At 41.8% G+C, this 22601-nt stretch overlaps 1 protein-coding gene across 9 annotated transcripts in view; it reads left to right on the plus strand.

The window, feature by feature from the left end:
- Positions 1–22601, plus strand: part of PTPRT (protein tyrosine phosphatase receptor type T) — a 1030023-nt gene that overhangs the window by 874239 nt on the left and 133183 nt on the right. The window lies entirely within an intron of this gene.

A 22601-nucleotide genomic window follows, 5' to 3' on the forward strand; every position in this document is an offset into this window, starting at 1 on the left:
ATACTGAAATGTGGTTGGAAAGAGAAGTTCTCATAGAGAAAGTTGTGATGTGCTGCTCAGATCTCCCTTCAAGAATGAAGGACTTTGGGTAAATACCCAGTAGTGGAATCGCTAGATCATACGATAGTTCTATTTTCAATTTCTTGAGGAGCCTCCATACTGTTTTCCACAGTGGCTGCACCAGTTTGCACTCCCACCAATGGTGCACGAGGGTTCCTTTATCTCTGCATCCTCACCAACACCTATTGTTTCTTGTGTTTTTGATTTTAGCCATCCAGACTGGTATGAAGTGATATCTCATGGTGATTTTGATTTGCATTTGCCTGATGATGAGTGATGTTGAGCATCATTCCATGTGACTATTGGCACATGAATGTCGTCTTGGAAAAATGGATAAAGAAATTAATTAATTCTATTTAAATTAATTAGAAATCATGGAAGTATGTGTGTGTGTTGTGTGTGTGTGTTTGTGGAAAATGTGTATATAAATATGTGTGTGTACAAAGTGGAATATTACCTAGCCATAAAAAGGAAAGATCTTGCCACTGCAACAACATGGATGAGTTTAAAGGATGTAATGCTAAGTGAAATAAATCATCTAGAGAAAGACAAATACCATATGATTTCACTCATGTGGAATTTAAGAAACAAAACAGAGAGCCTAGGTAGCTCAATCAGTTGAGCATCTGCCTTCAGCTCAGATCATGATCCCAGGGTTGTTGGATTGAGCCCCACATCAGGCTCTCTGCTCAGTGGGGAGTCTGCTTCTCCCTCTGCCCCTCCTCCCTACTTTTGCTCTTTCACATGTGTGCTCTCTCTCTCTCTCTCAAATGAGTAACTATAATCCTTAAAAAAAGAAAAAGAAAAAAAAAGATGAATAGCAACAACAAAAAAATCCTAAATACAGAGAACAAACTGATGATTGCCAGAGGTGAGGTGGGGGTGAAGGATGGGTGAAATAAAGGGGATTAAGAGTACACTTATCTCGGGATCCCTGGGTGGCGTAGCGGTTTAGTGCCTGCCTTTGACCCAGGGCGCGATCCTGGAGACCCAGGATCGAATCCCACGTCGGGCTCCCGGTGCATGGGGCCTGCTTCTCCCTCTGCCTATGTCTCTGCCTCTCTCTCTCTCACTGTGTGCCTATCATAAAAAAAAAAAAAATTCAGTCCATATCACTTGGCCTTGACAAAAAAAAAAAAAAAAGAGTACACTTATCTTGGTGAGCACTGAAATACATATAGACTTGTTGAATCATTATATTGTATACTTGAAACTAATATAACACTATATATTAATTATACTTCAATTTTTTTATCAAAAACATTTTTTAATAATAAATTTATTTTTTATTGGTGTTCAATTTGCCAACATACAGAATAACACCCAGTGCTCATCCCGTCAAGTGCCCCCCTCAGTGCCCGTCACCCACTCACCCCCACCCCCCGCCCTCCTCCCCTTCCACCACCCCTAGTTCGTTTCCCAGAGTTAGGAGTCTTTATGTTCTGTCTCCCTTTCCCTTATATTCCCTTTCTTTATGTTCTTTATGTCTTTATGTTCTTCTCCCTTCCCTTATATTCCCTTTCACTATTATTTATATTCCCCAAATGAATGAGAACATATAATGTTTGTCCTTCTCCGATTGACTTATTTCACTCAGCATAATACCCTCCAGTTCCAACCACATTGAAGCAAATGGTGGGTATTTGTCATTTCTAATTGCTGAGTAATATTCCATTGTATACATAAACCACATCTTCTTTATCCATTCATCTTTCAATGGACACCGAGGCTCCTTCCACAGTTTGGCTATTGTGGCCATTGCTGCTAGAAACATCGGGGTGCAGGTGTCCCAGCGTTTCATTGCATCTGTATCTTTGAGATAAATCCCCAGCAGTGCAATTGCTGGGTCGTAGGGCAGGTCTATTTTTAACTCTTTGAGGAACCTCCACACAGTTTTCCACAGTGGCTGCACCAGTTCACATTCCCACCAACAGTGTAGGAGGGTTCCCTTTTCTCCACATCCTCTCCAACATTTATGGTTTCCTGCCTTGTTAATTTTCCCCATTCTCACTGGTGTGAGGTGGTATCTCATTGTGGTTTTGATTTGTATTTCCCTGATGGCAAGTGATGCAGAGCATTTTCTCATGTGCATGTTGGCCATGTCTATGTCTTCCTCTGTGAGATTTCTGTTCATTTCTTTTGCCCATTTCATGATTGGGCTGTTTCTTTGGTGTTGAGTTTAAGAAGTTCTTTAGAAAAAAAAAAATAAAAAATAAAAAAAAAAAATAAAAAAAAAATAAAAAAAAAAAAGAAGTTCTTTAGAGATCTTGGAAACTAGCCCTTTATCTGATATGTCATTTGCAACTATCTTCTCCCATTCTGTAGGTTGTCTTTTAGTTTTGTTGACTGTATCCTTTGCTGTGCAAAAGCTTCTTATCTCAATGAAGTCCCAATAGTTCATTTTTGCTTTTGTTTCTTTTGCCTTTGTGGATGTATCTTGCAAGAAGTTACTGTGGCTGAGTTCAAAAGGGGTGTTGCCTGTGTTCTCCTCTAGGATTTTGGGGGAATCTTGTCTCACATTTAGATCTTTCATCCATTTTGAGTTTATCTTTGTGTATGGTGAAAGAGAGTGGTCTAGTTTCATTCTTCTGCATGTGGACGTCCTATTTTCCCAGCACCACTTATTGAAGAGACTGTCTTTCAAAACATTTTTTAATGGACTCATTCCCCATTCCACCAGAATTGGTGCTGGTCACACATATACATGACCCTTGGCTGACAGCCCCCTTTGGGACAATTTGCCCTTCAGAGCAAATACAATCTGCCACACTTCCATTGACTTATCTTCAGTTTGGCCACTGGAGACAAGTGGATTTGAGTATGTGGCATGCCCCTCCCCTACATGTGCACATGTCATTGCCCATGGACATGTTGTGTACCAACTAACTGGAGTCACCACTTGTTGTGCACTGATGATAAGTAAATTCTAGAAAGTTCTTCCTTGCACAATGATTCATTTACAGGCATTTGCTTCTTACTTGTGTCTGTGCTGGGCACAAGGGCTGTGGGCATCTTCATTCATAGCTCCTGTCTGAGGGAGCTCACTGTGTATCACGGAAGAGACTGTAGCTATTGCTGAACCAGCCAAGGGAGAGAGTGAGGGTCAGAAGTGCCTGCCACAGCACTCCTCAGGGCCCTTCAGGGCAAGAATGGGTTTAGTCCTGAAAGCACTTGCCTTTAGCAAGCATCCCCAGAGTGGGAATGACTTTTGCAGCTAGGGCTGTAGCAAAGATAGGATCCTGAGAGGCACAAACTGGAAAATGCCTTTCTAAGTGTTTCAGCGTAGTGCTTTTAATGGAAGGAAGTGCTTTAGTTAAGCTCTGCAATGTTGATAATGATGATAATGATTACATCGTGGTTGTATATACAGCTTTATCTCTTCCAAAGTGCTTTCCCACTTATTACCTAGTTGTCTGGTTGGGCTTGGAGGTACTTATGAAGGTATTATTAGACCGACGATTGTGCCGTGCAGGAAGAGAGCCCTGGGCATGCTGGATCCACAGGTTAGGGCACTTGCTGCAATCCCACCTTCAATGTCTCATCTGGAAAATGGGAATAATGGCACCTATATTTCAGAAAAGCTGTTCTGTTTAAGCGACATATTCTTTCATTCATGAGGGTCTACCAAGCAGTTATTCTTGTGCTAAGTACTGAGCTAGGTGTTAAGTGTTTAGAAAGAAATGTCCTTCTCTCAAGGAGCTCACAGCTTAAAAGGCAACTTGCACATGTTAAAAAGTTATAAAATAATGTTATGCATACATGAAAGAGGAGAGTGAAGATATGACAAGGGGAGGAAATCACTGAATCTGCTTTAGTGGAAAGATACCTGTGGGCCAAAGGGCTTAATAGGGTGCTTAGCTTGGGGAAGACGCAGGACCTCACTGGAAAAATAATACCCATGTTTCTCTTTGGCCTCGCTGTCTAGAAATACACACACACACACACACACACACACACACACACACATATAATATAACTAAATAGGTGACCTGCTAGAGAAAACTTGGGAATAAAGGAATGAGAGAGAGCAAAAAAAGAGGGAGAAAGTGTGAATCCCAGTCCCACTGCTTAGCAGCTGTGAATCATAAGTATTCTGAGTTTGTTTCTTATCTGTAAAATGGGAATTTTAGTGCTCAATTCATGACATAATCTTAAGACAGTAAGTGAGGGGCACCTGGTTGGTTCAGTCAGTTAAGCATCCAAATCTTGATTTTGGCTCAGTTCATGATCTCCCAGTGGTGGGATCCAGCCCCATGTTGGGCTGCACACTCAGCATGGAGTCTGCTTGGGATTCTCTCTCCCTTTGCCCCCAACCCCTGCTCATGCTTTCTATCTCTCTCTCTCTCTCTCCCTCCCTCCCTCCCTCCCTCCCAAATTAAATAAATGAAATCTTAAAAAAAGAAATTAAGTTATTTAATGTATATACCAGGGGAATTGTCATTTATTAACCAACAGAGCTGAATTAGGACATAGCTATGGTTGGCTATGTCAGGGTTTGAGGGAAGACAGAAGTTGTAACTTCTAAACATAAGTTAAATGGAAGAAGAATTTGTCAGATAGAATGAAGTGGGACAATTGTAGATAGAAGTTCTTAAACTTATAATATTTCTCCCCTGAGTAATCGAATAAGACATCCCTCCTAGCATCCATCACTGTGATATCAGTGAGAGAGAGCAGAGTCAGTTAATGATTCTGGCCAGCACCACAAAGGTGGACAAAGTCATTTCAATACAAGAAGACTCTGTAAACCAGTGGTTAGAAAAAGGACTGGGGTTGAAGGTAGAAGGTCTACCCTTGGCTCTTTCTAAAATCGGGGCTAGGGAATGACAGATCTCTCCCTTGCCAAAACCTGCCTTGAAAGAGGCAATGTTCTCAGAATGCATAATGTCCACTCAATCATGAACAGTCCCACTTCCCACTGGGAATGTTGCCTCCTTCCTGGGAGCAGAGCTTAGAGGAATTGGTAGGTGTTTGAGGAGGGCAATGAGGTAGGGAGGATACCACAAGCCACAACCTATAATGACTGGAGAACTGATTTCATTGGTCGCAAGGGATGGCTACACATTTTAATGTTCACCAGGTTACTTTGATCTGAAACCATGGCTGAGAACCATCCATCTGAGAGAGCTTGAGAATCTAGAGTCATGGAATATAGGCATTCGGAAGATGAGCATGAGGGCCTGCTTTGGCCATTTAATAAGAACCTCAGTTGAGAATTTGATCCTACAGTATTATCAAATAGACATGGCTTTGGTTATGCTAATGGAAATTGAGTTTGGAGAGCAGAGTCCATAGAAGACACAGCCCTATTGGCTAGCACTATTTCCTTCCTTTAGATATTGAGGTAGGCAGTCTGTATGCTGTTCACAAAGGTGTAGAGGCCATTTAACCAAAGGCAAAAATACCCCAGACACATTTTAAAATAGTATTTAATTTCTCATCACAATCACTTCTCATGGTGGTGTTAATACCACCATGAGGAGTAAAGACCCCTCAGCCGTGATCGATCTCCTGAGAAATAAGAGTTTGTGAACATTCTTTTCATCAGTAAAACCTCAAGGAGCCCAATACTTTTTCTTATAAAATCTGCTTTTTGACAGAATAAAAACATTGGCTGAACTTCATTCTGGAGCAGTTTCTCGTTCTAATGGCTTTGAGCCACTGTGCAGAATATTCTTTAAAAAACTCACATTTTTTTTTAAACAGAAGGATTAAAAGGTCGATGTAGTCAAGACCTTGTTTTTACTGGGAGACTTGACTTTGTAAAGAGTGAAAATTTGGTTTATTAAGGTTAGAAACCAAGCTGAGCCTCAACATTAAAGAAAGCCTGCCTTGTTTTGGAAAACAGCTTAGTGACAATGACATTATTAGAAATCAAGAAAAGCTAAGATAGTCTGTATCTTACTTTATTCTCCCTTCTCATGTCATTTATAATTTGGACATCTGATGAAGAGAGAACTTCTAGTGAAAAATATAAGCTCAGATATGGTTAATAAGGGATCTCATACTATCCTTTGTCTTGGTTCTACTTTATACAACAAAACTACCATGAAGATGTGAGATCTAAGGTTTTGCCAAGAAATCCATGGCTGATTCAAAATGTATGCATCCACTATATTGCCATGCTGGTGTCTTCCAGCCATATAAGCTAGGAGCGGTTTTCTCAATAAATGATACTTCCGTAATCTCATCTCCCACCTCTTATGGGTATTAAGCAGTGCTTTTTGCCTTAGCTCTGAATGATGAGGAAAAACATACTCAGCACCTAGAGGCAGTGTAGTAGAAAGAAGACCATGGACTGCATTTGTGTTTGAATCCTGGACTTTGCCACTTTCTAACCTAACGTCTCTGGGCCTGTGTTTCCTCATATGTAAAAGGAGGACAGTAATACTAAATTTGGAGGGTTACCATGGGGATTTATCAGGATTGCATAAGAGAATGCAAAGCATGTACAACATGCAGTTCTGCATCTGGTACACAGTAGGTGCTCAGTGCATTACAGCTGTTATTATAGTTTATATTTTATGTCTACATGTGTTTTTCACTTTAGAAAGTACTTTTATGCAGATATCTCCTGTAACTTCAAGGCACTCCAGGAAGTATCTTAAATGTAAGAAAATGAAGACTCACCAAACTGACCAGGGCCACAGGATATTTGGACAAAGAAATCCATGGGACAGAGTTGCCAGTTACTGGTGCCATGTTCCTATGATGGATTGGGAGGTGAATGTGACAGGGATCTGACCGCAGAAGCGATAAGCATTATGCCCTCTGAGACCAGGCAGGATATGCCCTGAATAAAGTCCAAAGTTGATCACTACCTGAAAGTTAATAACCATTGCCCGAAATTATAATTGGAGAGAAAAAAAGTCTATATGAAAAGTCTATACTTCATTTCATTAAATACATTCACCACATAAATGGGACAAGATTTGAATAAGAACAAGGTTTTTCATCTTTTTATAATTGTAAGAAATTTTATTATCTGTGTTGGAGAAATAAGGACAAAGATTAAAGCCAAGATAAGAATGGGGGTGATTTTTATTATTGTTTCTTAAACAGGCCTTTTGAGTCCCATTTTTTAAAAAAGATTTATTTATTTATTTCAGAGAGAGAGAGAGCATGGGAGATAGGGGTGAGAAGCAGAGGGAGAGGGAGAGAGAAATCCAAGCAGACTCTACAGTGAGCACAGAGCCTAACACAGGGCTTGGTCTCACAACCATGAGGTCATGACCTGAGCCGAAACCAAGAGTTGAACACTTAACCAACAGCACCACCCAGGTGCCCTGAGTCCCACTTTTAATTTTATAGGATAAACATTTGTCTCTAAACATGTTTTTGTTTATAATGTCTTATGAATAAGGTGTCATGGAGAGGATTTTATTCAAATGTAGTTCTGCCAGAAATAGGAAATAATGTTATTTAAAAATCTACCCAGATGATTATGATACTTAGCAAGACAACAGGTGTCTGGTTTCATTTTCTGGAAAGTTGAGGTTTGAAGGCTTCCCCCCATTTCTTTCTTTAAAAAATAAATGTACAGCAGCATTCTAGAATCAGCTGTTGACACCTGCAAGAAATCTTGCTTAATTTTGATTGAGCTTATGTTAGACCTATAGATCAGTTTGGTGAGAATTGGCATCATAACAATATTGAGACTTCTGGCCCAGGAACATGGGGTGTCTCTCCATTTGTATGGTTCTACTTTGATTTATTTTATCACCCACTTAAAGTTTTCAGCATGCAGGCCCCATGCATGTTTTGGAGGATTTATGCATGAATGTTTTGTTTTTCTCCATGCTATTGTAAATAGTACCATTTTTCAAATTTCATATTCTAATTGTTGGTTGTTAATATATGGAAATGTGGCTGATTCTTGTATATTAAAAAACTAATACATGTGGAACCAAAAAAAATACAAAGACAAAAAAGAGAGGTCTCAGGTAGAGAAACAGTAACTTATTTCAGGGCTATTGCATGAAAGATAAATTAGACAAGACAAATAGATAAGAAAAATGTGTGTGTATGTGCATGTGTGTGTGTGTACAGACACACTGGAATATTGCACAGCTATAAAAAGGAGTGAGATCTTGCTATTTGTTACAACATGGATGGACCTGGAGAGTATTATGCTATGTGAAGTAAGTCAGACTGAGAAGGATAAATACCACATGATTTCACTCAAGTATAGAATCTTCTAAATACAAAACAAATTCATAAACAAAAAGAATAAATCCCATTAATACAGAGAACAAACTGACGGCTGCCAGAGAGAAGGGGTGGGGAATGGGCAAAATTAGGGAAAGAGTGGGAGATACAGGCTTCTGGGTACAAAATGAATGAGCCATAGAAATAGAATAGGGATTATGAGCAATGATATTATAATAGTGCTGTACAGTAATCAATGGTTGCTTCATTGTGGTGAGCATGGTCTAACATAGAAGCTGAATCACTATATTGTACACCTGAAGCCAGTGTAACAAAGTGTGTCAACTGTCCTCAAATAAAATGAAAAAATTAAAAGAAAAAAAGAGCAGTTAGGCCAACCCAGGCCAGGTACATAGCCAAGAACTCAGTGCTCAAAATGTTATTTCTACCTGTCTTACCTTCTCACATTCTGTAGTGCTCTCAACGCAAGGCTCTCTTCCATGAGTGGAAGTTATGGAAGTCAGAATTATGTGATAGTTAAAATGGTAAGACTTAGTTTTAGGCAGACCTGGGTTTGAATCTTGGCTCTACCACACACAGGCTGTGTGGTCTTGAGCTTGTCTCTCACCCTCTCTGTCCTTCAATTTCCTATTCCTGTAAAGTGGGGATGATACAAGATAAGGTGGTAATGACCATAACAAAGATCCTGGCACCTTGCAAATGCCCAGTGAGCATTAAGTACTCTCATTGTTGCTTTGTTGTTGTTGTTAAGCTGCAAGGAGAAAGATGCTAGAGAAGCCTAAGAAAGACCTTGCTAACAGTGCTTGTCCAACAGTAGAATAGGTTGTATGTAGGGTAGTGAGCCTCCCATAACAGAATAATAGACCACCGTTATCTAGGATGTCCCAAGGGAAGTCAGGCTTCCCAGAGAGTTTCCCCTGGATTGGAGTACTGTGATTTTCCCCGGGGCATTAGAAGTAAGTGGCAGTGGTTCCAGCCTCCCTCCCTGGTCGCCTAAGATGCTTGACCCACAGACACAAAGAGCTTGAAATGATATCCATGAAAAAATAAATGCAGACTACACTTATCTTTCCATCAGCTACCGTTTATGATTACACATTAAATTCAATTGCTTTCTTTAGGGCTCTGGTGCTGAGACCCATCCCCTCCAGCCCAGTGCCATCCATTCTGGCTTTCCCCAGGAGTGCAGACAGACCAGCCGCTTTCCTAGTGTACACTAATTAATTTATCTCATGCTTGTGATTTTACGGTGCTTAAGTGCTGGAGCATTTCTGTTTATTCTTCTCCCTGAAAAGCACCTCACATTGCATAAAGACCATGAATCTCCATTGCAAACGCCGTCTGTCTTGGGCTGGGGAACAGCCCGCCAGCAGCCTGTTGTCTTGCTGGCAGTGCCTCTTACAGCCAAAGTAACACATCCATTAATTTATCCTTAATGACATTTTGACATTCCAATCAGTTCATCAGATGTTCCTTATGCAATCCTTCTCCCTCACGGCTGGGCCAGGGTGCCAGGCCACTCTTGATGCATAATGCATGAAGCCAGTGCAGTGCTCAGTACCCTCTGACAGACAGACACATCTGCTCTCCACAGGCTGCGTGTTCCTCACAGCCCTGGCTCCTCGAGGGAGCCCCACCAATGCCTTCAGCAATGTTTTCTTCTGCGCTTCCAGCTTGCTGTGCTTCAGGGAAGCTGGTCAGTTCAAGTAGAGATGTCCTGGTTCAACAACATACATGTAACAGTGCTGAGAGGAAGTGAGAATGTGTCAAACCCCTGCCACACTCAGAGGATTTAGAGAAGCTTTCATTCTACTAATTTCAGGTGGAAGAAAGACCTGTAACAAACCTAACATCTTGAATTTCATTACCATGCTACTACTTAAAAATAATGATTGTGAAGACATTCTGATAGTAACAATGGATATCAAAGAAGAGATGAAAATTGTCCTTAATACCTTCCATATAACACATCAGCACGGATACACTTCCTCATAGTGGCAATCACAACGCAGACCTAGTTTCATTGTCTAGTTTGGGTTTTTTTTTTTTAACTTAATGTAAACCAGTTAGCATTCTTCAATGTTGTTACATAGTTTTCATTTTCAGTGGCACTCCATCATTTTAATAGCTGTGTAATATTCCATCCAGGGGATGCACCATCATTTACTGAACCAGTCCCCTGTTGGTAGACATTTATGAGGCTGTGACTGATGGTGTGCTGTTCAAGAGAAGCAGCAGAGCAGCCTCCAGGAGGGAGCAAGGCTCTGCAGCGTGAAGGCTGGGGGCTCTAGTCCCACCTGCTCCCTTACCTGTTGTATGAGTCTGAGATTAACCTCTGGGCCTTCAATTCCTCACCTACAAACCCAAAGAAATAATCACTACCTTTTAGTGTTGCTGTGAGGATTACGGATGTTTTCAAGATCCCGAGCACACGGGGGTTTTTACTACATGTTAAACTATTACGTTCAATCGTCTGTATCAGTGGTTGTAGATTAAGGGCAGCTCTGCCCTCCTCAGCCTCCATCCTGGGGACATTTAACAATACCTAAGGATATTTTAGGTCTTTCACATCTGGGAGTGAGAGGAGTTACTGGAATGGGGTGGGTAGAAGCCAAGGAAACAGCTAAACATGCTGCCAGCTACAGGACAGCCCACACAACAAAGGATTATCCTATCCCATGAGGCAATAGTGCTGAGATTAAGAACTCCTGGCATACACAAAGCTGTTTTCCAGTGTTACATAATATATTTTTTACTATTATTTCATTAGGACAAAGTCCTAAGAAATTGGGAATGCTTAAATAAAGGGTATATTATGCCCACTGGCAGTTTTAGGAGAATTGGGGTGAGGTGGGAGATGGGAATAAGGTTTGAGGTGACCTATTGGGGAGAATAGACAGCAGATCAATGGTGTATGCTCCCCAGTGGGGCAGGAGGTGACATTCCATAGACCAGTTCTCCAAGGATAGTCCCAGCATCTCTTAGGAACTTGGAAATGCAGAGGTTCGGATCCTGCCTCAGACTCACCAAATCAGAAACTCCAAGGGTAGAGAGCAACCATCCCTGTTCTCACACACTCTCTAGGTAACTCTAATCCACCCCTTGGGTTTGAGAATCACTGTCACACACCATCTGTAGAGAAAGGCCCACTTGTATTGCTCCAGTACAGACAGCTGGTGCAGAAACAGATTAAAAGGATCAGGTCTAAGTCACAGCCATGCTCAAATATGGGACTGAGCAACAATAAAGGAATTGAAAGTGTTATTCATTCATTCCTTTAGTTAATCAACATTTTTAAAGCTTTTATGACATTGTGCCAAGTGCTGAACTAGGTGCTAGAGAAAAGAGAAATGTGAGATAATGTATATGATGTAAGTTATTATAATGAAGGATGGTGAGAGCGGCAGGCAGATGATAAGGTTAGGAAATGGAGGTAAAGAATGTCCCATCAGGGAGAGATCAGAAAAGACCTCCTGGAAGACATAGTGCTTGAGATGGGACTTGATGGATTTGTGGTCTGTGAATACATTAATTCAACAGGTGCTTGTGCCAGAACCTGTGTGGGACCCTGAGGAATTTGGGGATTGCATGAAGCCAGCTTAGCCCCTGCTGGTGTGGTTACAGTTTAGTTGGGAGATAACCCTGGGCTGGCCCTCCAGCAGGCCAGCTTAGTTTCTGGATGGGAACTGAAGTCCCGGGGTGGGGGTGAGAAAGAGAGTGCCCTGGGCTGAGATCTGAGAAGAGGTATGGGCGCAGGGGTGTGGAATGCAGAAGGGGGTTCACTGAGCTGGGGGAGGAAGAGCCTCAGCTCAGAGGAGAACATCCCCAGGTAGAGACCCGCACCTCTGGAAGGGGTGCAAAGGTGAGGAGTCCCTATCGTTGGAGTTGACAACCAGATGTCCACTTGCTGGGGGCATTGCCAGGGGTCTCCCAGCTCGAGTGGGAGAATGACTCTGAGAACCCCAGAGGCCATTCCAGCCCAGAGAATCTAGGACCCTGTAACCTGCAATGACCCAAAACTGAGGGTCAGAGCATGACTGGGTGAAAAACATCTGCCCAAGGATCTGGTTTGGTTTGTGGTCATATAAGCAAGGTATGGGTAGAGGAAGGAGGGCTGCGGGAAGAAAAAGTTGTCACCTTGGATCCCTGGAGTGCTCGTCTCAGGGAACAGATCAAACACAAAATAAGGTAAAAATAAAGCAGGGAAAAAACATGAGGACTGCCGGTGTGAAGAAGGGAGAAAAAAAACACTGGCATTTGCGGAGTGTCTGTTCTATGCCAGAGACCATGCTAGGGAATTTATACTAATTACTTCTAATCATTGTAGTAACTCTGTGAACAAGGGCTTATCAAATACCATTTTACAGAAAAGGAAACTGAGTCTTGTAATGTCAGAGATGGAGACGCAATTGTGATTACACAGCTGGTTAGAACCAGGTTAATCTGGAGCAAAAGTCCCTTTCCACGGCCCTGAGAACAGAAGGCTGGCTGCTTAGCCCAGGGGTTCTAAGCTCAGTGACCTGAAAGCATTCTAGGCACTTTACTACCATCTCAACCTGAGATTGTGTCCTCACTTTCCTATGGGGCGTTTATTCTCTTCCAGTTGCTTATTATTTAACAAATGCTCATAGAGAGCTTATTTGGTAGGTGACTGATCCTCTTGTAAGTGCCTTAGTATCAGTACCTATTTCAAACAGTTTTCATAAGAATTCACTATAATTGATCCCTGTTTTAAAGATGAGAAAAATTGAGTTATAAAGAAGCTGAGAAATTGTCCAAGGCTCCATAGCTAGCAAAGAGTGGAGCTGGGACTTGAACCCAGGCAGTCTGTCTCCAGAGCCCATGCTGTTCCCTCTGGCCTCTTCTTCAGGATCCAAGGGGTAGTGTGGCCATGTGGCCAGTGGGAGGAGGGCCTGGCATCTGTCTTAGGCTTTCTGTTATATTGGTTCCCCCTGCCAGCCCTCTAAAGGATGGTCAGACTGAGTCTGACTCTGTCCTTAGTGGAAAGAATGTAATATGTAAGAGAGCCAACCCAGGCAAGAAAGAGAGAGGGGCAGCCACATATGGAAGGAAGAAGCAAAAGTAGACATGTAGAAGCATAGACAAGGAAAGCAAGACAGCAGAAAGATGGAGGTGACAGGCAGTGGCTAGGGTCCTTTGGTCTTTTTAAAAATGTGGTGAGACGTGCTGCAGTTATTTCTATAACTTTGCCATTCCGGTGGAAATACATAGATGCCCCAGGCTAGGGTGGTGGGGGTAGGAGAGTAAGGACCCACAAGCTACATTCCAGAATTAGTACCCAACAGAAGTAATGAGCAGACCAGATGTGCATTACCTGCAGGATGTGAGTGTGTGTGAGTGTGAACTTTCTGCCTGCATGTGCGTACATATGTGTATGAGTGCATGTTTGTCTGCAAAGGGAGGGAGCCAGCTGAGAAAGCTTTGGGATGAGGGTGGATATGTGTAGGTCCTTGGCTAAACATGGCATAATCAGGAACCTTAGAGAACATTCGGAAGCCAGACTGCCTGAGTTTGAATCCCAGCTACATCTCTTAAAGCCCGGGTAGACTGAAAGTGAGTTATTTCCACTCTCTATGCTTGCCTCTCTCATCTGTGCAATGGGGATGTAATACTACCAATCTCTACAGTAATTAGAAGAATTAAAGGAGTAATACACTATGTTTGTGATGGCCTTAATAGTGCCTAGCATGGAATAAGTGCTATACATATGTTTATTAAATAAATGAAATAAATTTGGGATTTATTGTTTCATGGACGTTGTTTCCTAGGGCTTCATAACAAAATACTACCAATTGGATGTCTGAAAACTAGATTTATTCTCTCATAGTTCTGGAGGGTAGAAGTCTGAAATCAAGATGTCAGCAGGGTCATTCTCCCTCTAGAACTCTGAGTAGAATCCTTCCTTGCTTCTTCCTAATGTCTAGTGGCTGCTGGCAATCCTTGGCTTCCAGCTTCCTCCCTTCATTCTCTACCTCTGTCCTCACATGCCTTCTCCCTTCATGTCTCCGTCCAAATTTCCCTTTTCTTATAAGACCTGTTAGAGTAGGGCACATCTTAACTTGATTGCATTTCCAAAGACCCTATTTCCAAATAAGGTCACATTCATAGGTACCAGAGGTTAGGGTTTCAATATATCTTTTAAAGGGGGACAGAATGCAACCACTAACAGTCATTTAAAAAGCTGCTGTTCTTGCCTTGGTTCTAAGATGCCAACTACCCCTTGTAGTGAAATCAATACCCAGAAAAGGTAAAGGGTTTGTCCCTAGTAACTCATTAAGGTGTCAGGAGATCTGGGGCTGGCACCCCGATCTCCTAGTTCTTGGTCCTCCACTTTCACAGGTGAAACATGAGAGGGACTGTTCAGTGATTCAGACCAGCTAAAGAGTGGGTCCTCAACATCAAGGCCCTCAAACTTCAGCATGCATCAGAATTACCTGGAGAGATTATTAATCATCCAGAGTTTCTGATTCAGTAGGTCAGGGGTGGGGCCAGAGAAATTGTATTTCTAATATGTTCCCAGGTGAAACTGATGTTGCTGGTCCAGAGACCACACTGTTCTACATGGGTGGTGCTCAAGCTTGGTGGCACATTTTAATCACCTGGAGAGCTTCTGAAAACCCACATGCCCAGGCTGCACCCCAGACCAATTATATTAGAAGCTCATCAGAAATTTTTAAAGCTCCCCAAATGATTTGCGCAGCCAAGGTTGAGAAGCTTGGCTCTAGAATACATCAAAGAATGTTTTTAGAGGAAAAGCATTCTTCAGGGCATCCACCTTAGAAGATTTTGTATTTGATAAATAATGAGGCCATTTAAATTAATGTGGCTGTTTCCTGTATTTAAAAGATTACCAGAGAGCATGTATTGAGTGCTTACGGTGTACCATGCACTAGGAAAAATGCTTTGCTAGCCACATACCATTTCATCTTCACAACAACCTTCTGGGAAAGCACTACTGGTACATTCTTTTCAGACCAGAGGAAACTGACATGCAGAGGGATGAGTAACTTGAAAGAGCTCACACAGCTAGTCTGAGATAGAGCCAGGTTTTGACGCCAGGCTGTCTGGCACCAAAGCCAGTGTGTTAACTGTTTTGCCACTCTGCCTCCTAAGAAAAAGTGGTGTGTTCTCCTTTAAATTCTGCATGCATCCATAGCTTCATTTACATGATCAATTCTGATGTGGTGTAGCCCAGCCCCTGCCTCAATTACAGTAATTTTGAGTTAGTGATGTTTGGATTAATGAGGTTTTGCTGTATTCCTAAGGGACTAGAATCATGTGTACCGTGGACTGAATTTGCACTTCTAATTTCATTCTGAGAAGAGAGGTGGAGTAATGCTGGAACAGGTGTCCTGCGCTGGCAGGTAGAAAGCAGGGGTTGGGTCCTATGGCTTCTGCCACTGTGCTGTATGCCTTGGCTAAGCCCCTCCTCTGTCCGGGCCTGTTTCGTTTTGAATAAAACGAAAGGATAGAAGTACAGTTCCCTTACAGTTCTGATGGGTAACTTTAATTAAACGTCCGATCATGTGAGCCCAGAAGCATCCTGGCTTCAGAGGACACAGTGCCAGCTTTTATAGGAATAAGAGTTGCAGCTGTGTGTTTTCTTTGTCTACCTCCTATGGGCTGAGGATCTCTCTCTGGCTCCAGTGTTCTAATCTTTGTGGCTTCCCAGGAATGTCTGGCCAGAGATACCAAAAGAGGATGGGGCAGAGGAAGAGCCCTGTGGGGAAAAGAAAGAGTGCTGGAGGGTATTATGCTGACTGAAGTAAGTCAATCAGAGAAGGACAAACATTATATGGTCTCATTCATTTGGGGAATATAAAAAATAGTGAATGAGAATAAAGGGGAAAGGAGAAAAAATGAGTGGGAAATATCAGAAAGGGAGACAAGAACATGAAAGACTCCTAACTCTGGGAAACAAACTAGGGGTGGTGGAAGGGGAGGTGGCAGGGGGGTGGGGGTGACTGGGTGAAGGGCACTGAGGGGGGCACTTGATGGGATGAGCACTGGGTGTTATTCTATATGTTGGCAAATTGAACACCAATAAAAAATAAATTAATAAAAAAAAAAAAGAAAGAAAGAAAGAGTGCCTTATCCACGTCTCCCCGGGAGCCCAGGCATAACTTCACATCTAAGGAAAAACCCTGGGTGGAACCCCCAGCACTTTCCCCAATTTGGCTGGAGCCTCCTGTTCCCAGGCCAGAACAGATTCAAGGGTTTTGCAGAATCCAGATGTCAGAACTCCTTACCGTCTCTTTTCCAAGTAGCTTCTTAGTCCCTACTTGAGCTTTTCCAATGATGGGGTGTTCATTACTTCCAAAAGCTTAAGCAGGGCAAGGGTCATGCATGGCTCTTTACATCATGGTCTCTTTCTAAGAGCCACTGATACAAAGTAGGTGCCCATTAAATATTTTCCCAATAAATTAATGAGCAAAGAGGAAGAAACTATTAACTTTGGGAAGGAGATGAAGACTTCTAAGAGTAGGGGACATTTGAGTTGGGACTTGAAACATGTAGAGAAGGTTACCAAAGAAGAAGAAATGGGAAGGGCAGTCAGACATTAGATACTTATAAGAGACCCAAGCATTTCTACTTTGTTATTTTTTTAATGGGCATTATTTGTTTATTAAACTTTATTATCTAAGAATTATGCTCAAACTTTCCATGGTTTATCACATTTAATTATTGCAAGGTTGCAGAAAGTTTTTGAAGATTCAACGAGATACCTGTTCCTCAGTCTCCTGCCTAAATACTTGTTCCCCACTTTCCCCCCACCTGTTTCAGGTGAGCACAGAGAAGTAATGACTGTCCAGTAAATTATGTTTGTTTATTTATACAATAAACACAGAATATTGTGGAGTTTAGCATTAATCATTCTCCCTGGACCCCAGGAACCTCTAAAGGAGTTTTACCAATATTTTAACCAATTCTTTCTACCTGTCAAAGTACTCAAGGAGTAAAATACACAAATTATCATTTCTGGCCAATTCACTCCACATTCTGGAATAAAGAATATTATAATTCTAACCTGTGCACGCTTAGTTTTTTCTCAAGCTAGGAAAAAAAAATCAAAATGGGAGTCACTTTCATTATCATACAAATAATAACACTTTGTTCTTTCTTCCTTGTGTCAAGCCAGTCTGGCTCTAAGTCTGCCCCTGGGGCCATGGCAAAGCCAGACGTCAGATGTGTGAAGAGAGCATTCCTGAATATTCCCTCTCCTTGAGAAATAATCCCCATTGTTTCAGACACTCCCTCCTCCGCTCATAGCTCATAGCATGATTTCAGAACCTTTCACAGCCTTGCATTCTTCTCCCTCAAGCCATTCCACCTGACACTATCCCTTATAAAGAGTGGTGCTCAGAATAAATCATAGGACTCACGGTCCATCATGGGCATATCCCCTGCCACCTACCCTCACTCAGCTAACAAGCAAAGGTCAGAAAGACCTCAGAGTGATCTGTTAGAAGAAAGAATGCCGAGAGCTATGGTCACATCACATTGTCCCCACCTGTCAGAAGCGGTAAACTTCGGATTGCTTGGTCTTAAAACAGTCTTCAGCTCTAGAAATGTCCCTGCAGAGGAATAGATTGGCTTATGCATGTTGTCTTTTTATCAGCTTTTGGTACCCCCTGCTGGTGAAATAGTGTGACCCAGTTGGCAAAAATCTCAGAACAGCTAGAGAAAAAAGTCATAAGTACTTGAGTCTTGAAGGATCTGAAGATTCCATGAGTTATGTGACTATCCTATATATCATGTAACTTATTTTATGTGATTAAAAAAAAAAAACATTCTGTAGCTATGGCTATTCGGTGGGCTCTGGGTGGGGAGGGGATTCTGACTTCTGTAAACATTCCATTAATTCTGCAAACATACCAAGAATTCTATGACAACCACCGGAAGAAAATGCTAAGTTGTCAGCCAAAAATATTTATAAGTAGAAATATTTCAGGTCACAAACTAATTTTGTGCAAGTTTTTCTTCCTCTTTCCCTGTATGTATCTTTTTTTAAAGTGGTTATAATTTGCAGTCAGAGTAGGATGGCAATCTTTTCTGCACTTCAAATTGTAGACTTTAAAAAAAAATTGTACAACAAATTTATTGAGCACTGGCTATGTGCCAGATACTCAGCAAGAAATTGGAGAAGGTGCAGAAGTCAAAAGCCCTTCACCCAAGAGGTTCTTGCCCTGGTGGGTGGGAGAGTTGAATCACTTCAGTTCAACTAGACAGGTGCTTAGCTGACATGGCAACAAGGCTTTCCTTGATCTGCTGAGAGGGTTCAAATCACCTATGGGCATTCTCATAGCTCCATGCATTTCTCTCCTTGGCTTTCATCACTTTTGTGATTTTATATTTGTTTCTGTATTTATCTATTTAGCACCTGTCTTTGCCCAATAGCATCTGTGTTCTGTGAAGGTCAAGGTTGTGACTGGCTCTTGTCATTGTGATTGTACATCCAGCAGAGACTGGGACATGTAGGTGCTCAACAAATATTTGTATAGCAGATGAGTCAACTGGGACATGTAGGTGCTCAATAAATATTTGTACAGCAGATGAGTCAACCAAGAAGAAAAAGCCAAAAATCTATTTAGAGGAGCAAGAGAAACATCATAGGAGAGGTGACATTTGAATACCACTGAGCCTTGAATGATGAAGAGGAAGTGGCCAGTGGAAAAGAATTGGGACACAGGGATATAGAGTATTGAGGAATGACTGGAGAGTGAAGATGAAGTAGTTGGTGTTTCCTAAGAGGAGCTGTGTGTGGAAGATGAGGCTGAATTGAAGCTTGGAGCCATAGCCTGTGAGTCTTTCATCCCCTACTCATAGGCTTGGATTTTCCCCTCTCTTAAGGAAAAAAAGGGAGGAGAATCAGTTAAGCTCTATGGCTATAGGAATAAACATGATTTTTCCTGTATTACCGAGAGGGCTTCTTAATACTTCAATTTTGAATTCTGGTAAAATATAGATCCCAAAACTATAGCTTTGTGTTTCATTTCTTTCTACATACCTTCCTTCTATTTCCACTTTGTAGCTGTGTTTGCCAGGTGCTGAAAGACCTGTTTATACAGTTTTAAATTATTATATAGCATCATCATCACTGTGAACCAACCTATAGTGTCAGCCATGGGCTAAATACTAAGGATGCCATACTCCTCTGAGTTTTTACAACTTGATTAACTGTCCAGGTTTTAAATATCTGTGTTTTGGAGAAGCTCAGTTTTTCATTTTTCATCCAGGTTTTCAGAGCTGCCCAAACATTTCTGTAAAATACCATTTTTCATAGAAACAGTGAGACCTTTTTTTATTACTATTATTCCTTTGGAAACAAATGATTTGTGCCTAAGACAACTCTCTCCATATTATTTTCCCCCTAATGGAATGAGATTGGTTGGGAGTTCTGCCCCTACGGAAATATCAAAGCCTCTAGTACACACTCACTTCTAGTTTTAAAGTTAACTTTCTTATTGGATTTCCTTTTATTTCCTGCTCAGGCAGTGTGAGCAGAGCTCAGAGAGAGGCAACAGATCTGCTGTATATCTTTTCAAATTTATGATTAAGAAGGTCACATATACATTTTTAAACATACTCCTTTTTGATAATAAATGAAGAATAAAATTTCGAAATGTCATCAGTAGTAGACCACTCATTTCTCTTTCATTGACGCCCTCCCCCTGCCCCCAGTCTGATTGCCTGGTGATGGAGAGAAAACCCAACTGACCCAATGCTTCACTCGTCATTGTTTACTGTCTGCCAGGAATAGTCTGACTACTAGAAGAGAATGCCTGTAGCCAGGGTGCCAGGGTGGCTCAGTGGTTGAGTGTCTGTCTTTGGCTCAGGTCATGATCCTGGGGTCTTGGGATCAAGTCCCACTTCAGGTTCCCTAAAGGGAGTCTACTTCTCCCTCTGCCTATGTCTCTGCCTCTCTCTTGTCTCTTGTGTCTGTGTCTCTTGTCTCTTGTAAATAAATAAATAAATAAATCTTTTTTGAAAAGAGGAAAGAAAGAAAGAATTCCATTTTCGGTTACATTTGTCTTCAAATTGTGGCAAAATGGGGGAGATAAAATTATCTTCTTGGTGGGGATTTCCTGGATTCAGATTCACTCTTCCTGCTTCTCCACTCTGCTCTCTGCTTCCAGAGCTAGATCTGCATGGACTCCAGGCCTCTGGCTTCCAGTTGGGTTTAGCTAATAAGAGCCACTGTTCAGAGGTTAGGATGTAGTCAGGGTGTTTATACCTCTGCTTCCCTTCCTGGGAGGAGCAGCTAGATCCTTTGAGAGAAGACTGCTGCTTCTGGGCAGGTGGTCTTTCATTTTCACAACTCTCTCCTTCTGGGTTCTGGTCACTGCTTCTTCTGCTTATCTCACTGGACACGTGGGTGGCCATCAGTTCACCAGTCACTCTAGTGGACCTTGGGTTCCCCTTCACCCTTCTTTCGTCAGTAGTCCTTTTGCACATAAACTCTCCCCAAATTGTCCCCACTTGTGTGTGTCATCTGTCATTCTTTCTGTGCGACCCACACCTAGATTGAGTGACCCATGTGAAAAGGATCACTATCATACCATCAAACCAGAACTCATCCTAGATGAACTCCTCTAAGATATATCTGTATATAGGATTATTCTTTCATTTCAAATCTCCTCTGACAGGGAGATCATTACCTCTTGAACTGCGTATTTCTTGACCAGGCAGCCTCCATTTTGGAAATTATTCCCTACATGGCATTGTATTTGACATCTCTGAGAGATCTGTTGTTTCTGTGTTGAGGTAGGAGTGATCAGGGTTGAAGTTGAAGCCAAGACCTATGGAAAATGGAGCAAGAGACCTGAGGGAATTTATCCCCAAGATTTAAAGTACCTATCAGCTTCCATATCACAGGAACAAAATAACTATATTTAGAATCAGAAATGTGGGGAAATCTCAGAGGAACCATGTTGATTTTTTTTAAATATTTGAAGAACTGTGATATGCAAGAGGTGTTAGTCAAGTCTTTGTATTTCCAATGATCTCAGAACAGTCAGTTAAGATTTAAGAGAATTAGATTTGAAATCCACATGAAGAACTTTTTAACCCTTTAGCTTCTGGGGGAGGTGTTAAGATCTATACCACTTGATATCCAGGGATTTCATGGTGGATCTCTTGGACTGTTGTTGGACCAGTACGGTTGATATAAAAATAAGAATAGCAGTTGCCATGTGTTGAATGTTCTCTGTATGCCAGGCACCGTGCTCCATGCATTTCACACTTGATCTCATTTCATCATCATGACCCTCTGGGGTTGGTCCTGTTGTCTACCACAGTACATAGAGGGTAAGTTCAGAACTTGAAGAGGTTAAAGTAATTACTGGGGTCATGCAGCCAGCACATAGCAGAGATAGGATATGTACTCATGCCTTCCTGATGCCAAAACCAATGGTTTTAATCTGCAGTGGATGATGTCAGAATGACTTGGACTAGGTGGCCACATACAAGCCTAGCCCTTGTCCTGCCTCCATGAGCAACGGCCTCTGTGTGCTTTTATCAGATCTTGAAATGATTCTAATTTCCACCAGAGTTTGGGAGCCACTGTTTTAAACTAGTATTATTATAAATGCAATCTGGTTCTGAGGATCTTTTATTTCTATGAGAATAATTAGTCATCAAGTTCAGCTTCCAGTTTTCTCTTTTGAGCTACACAACTGTCTACCCCCCCCCCCACCCTCACCCTTAACCAACTACCAGCCCCTACTTGAGTCTACCATTGTTTGGTGTATTATTTTGCCATCTTCGTCCCTCTGAGAAAGGTCAGACTCCATTTTGAACCTCAGTCAGAGCCTTAGGAACAGAAAGATCCATCCAGCCTCCTTCTCCCTTTGGAAGGAGAGCATGGGAAGCATCATACAAGTCTCACTGATTTCCCTTTTTTTTTTTTATAAACTTTTTTTTTTTTGGTGTTCAATTTGCCAACATATAGAATAACACCCAGTGCTCATCCCATCAAGTGCCCACCTCAGTGCCCATCACTCAGTCACTCCCACCCCCCACCCATCTCCCCTTCCACCACCCCTAGTTCATTTCCCAGAGTTAGGAGTCTTTCATGTTCTGTCTCCCTTTCTGATATTTCCCATTTTAAGCTCAAATAAAGAACAAACCTATTGCTGAAGGTGAGCCAGGATAAGTTTCATATTTCTGAGTAAATGAAAGCCATTAATAGTTTTAGGAGGACTTAGGCTTATTCTTCCTTGACATTGGAGGACCTATCTTGACTGTTTCTGGAGAATGAATCAGGTTTGGGGTTTAAGGATGATGAGTGGGGAAGAAGAGCAATCTAATCTTCCCAATGCTTTACTATAACTGAAACCATCTGACTGTGA

The sequence above is a fragment of the Vulpes lagopus genome, chromosome 18 (genome assembly GCF_018345385.1).
Source record: "Vulpes lagopus strain Blue_001 chromosome 18, ASM1834538v1, whole genome shotgun sequence".
Taxonomy (NCBI): Eukaryota; Metazoa; Chordata; class Mammalia; order Carnivora; family Canidae; genus Vulpes; species Vulpes lagopus.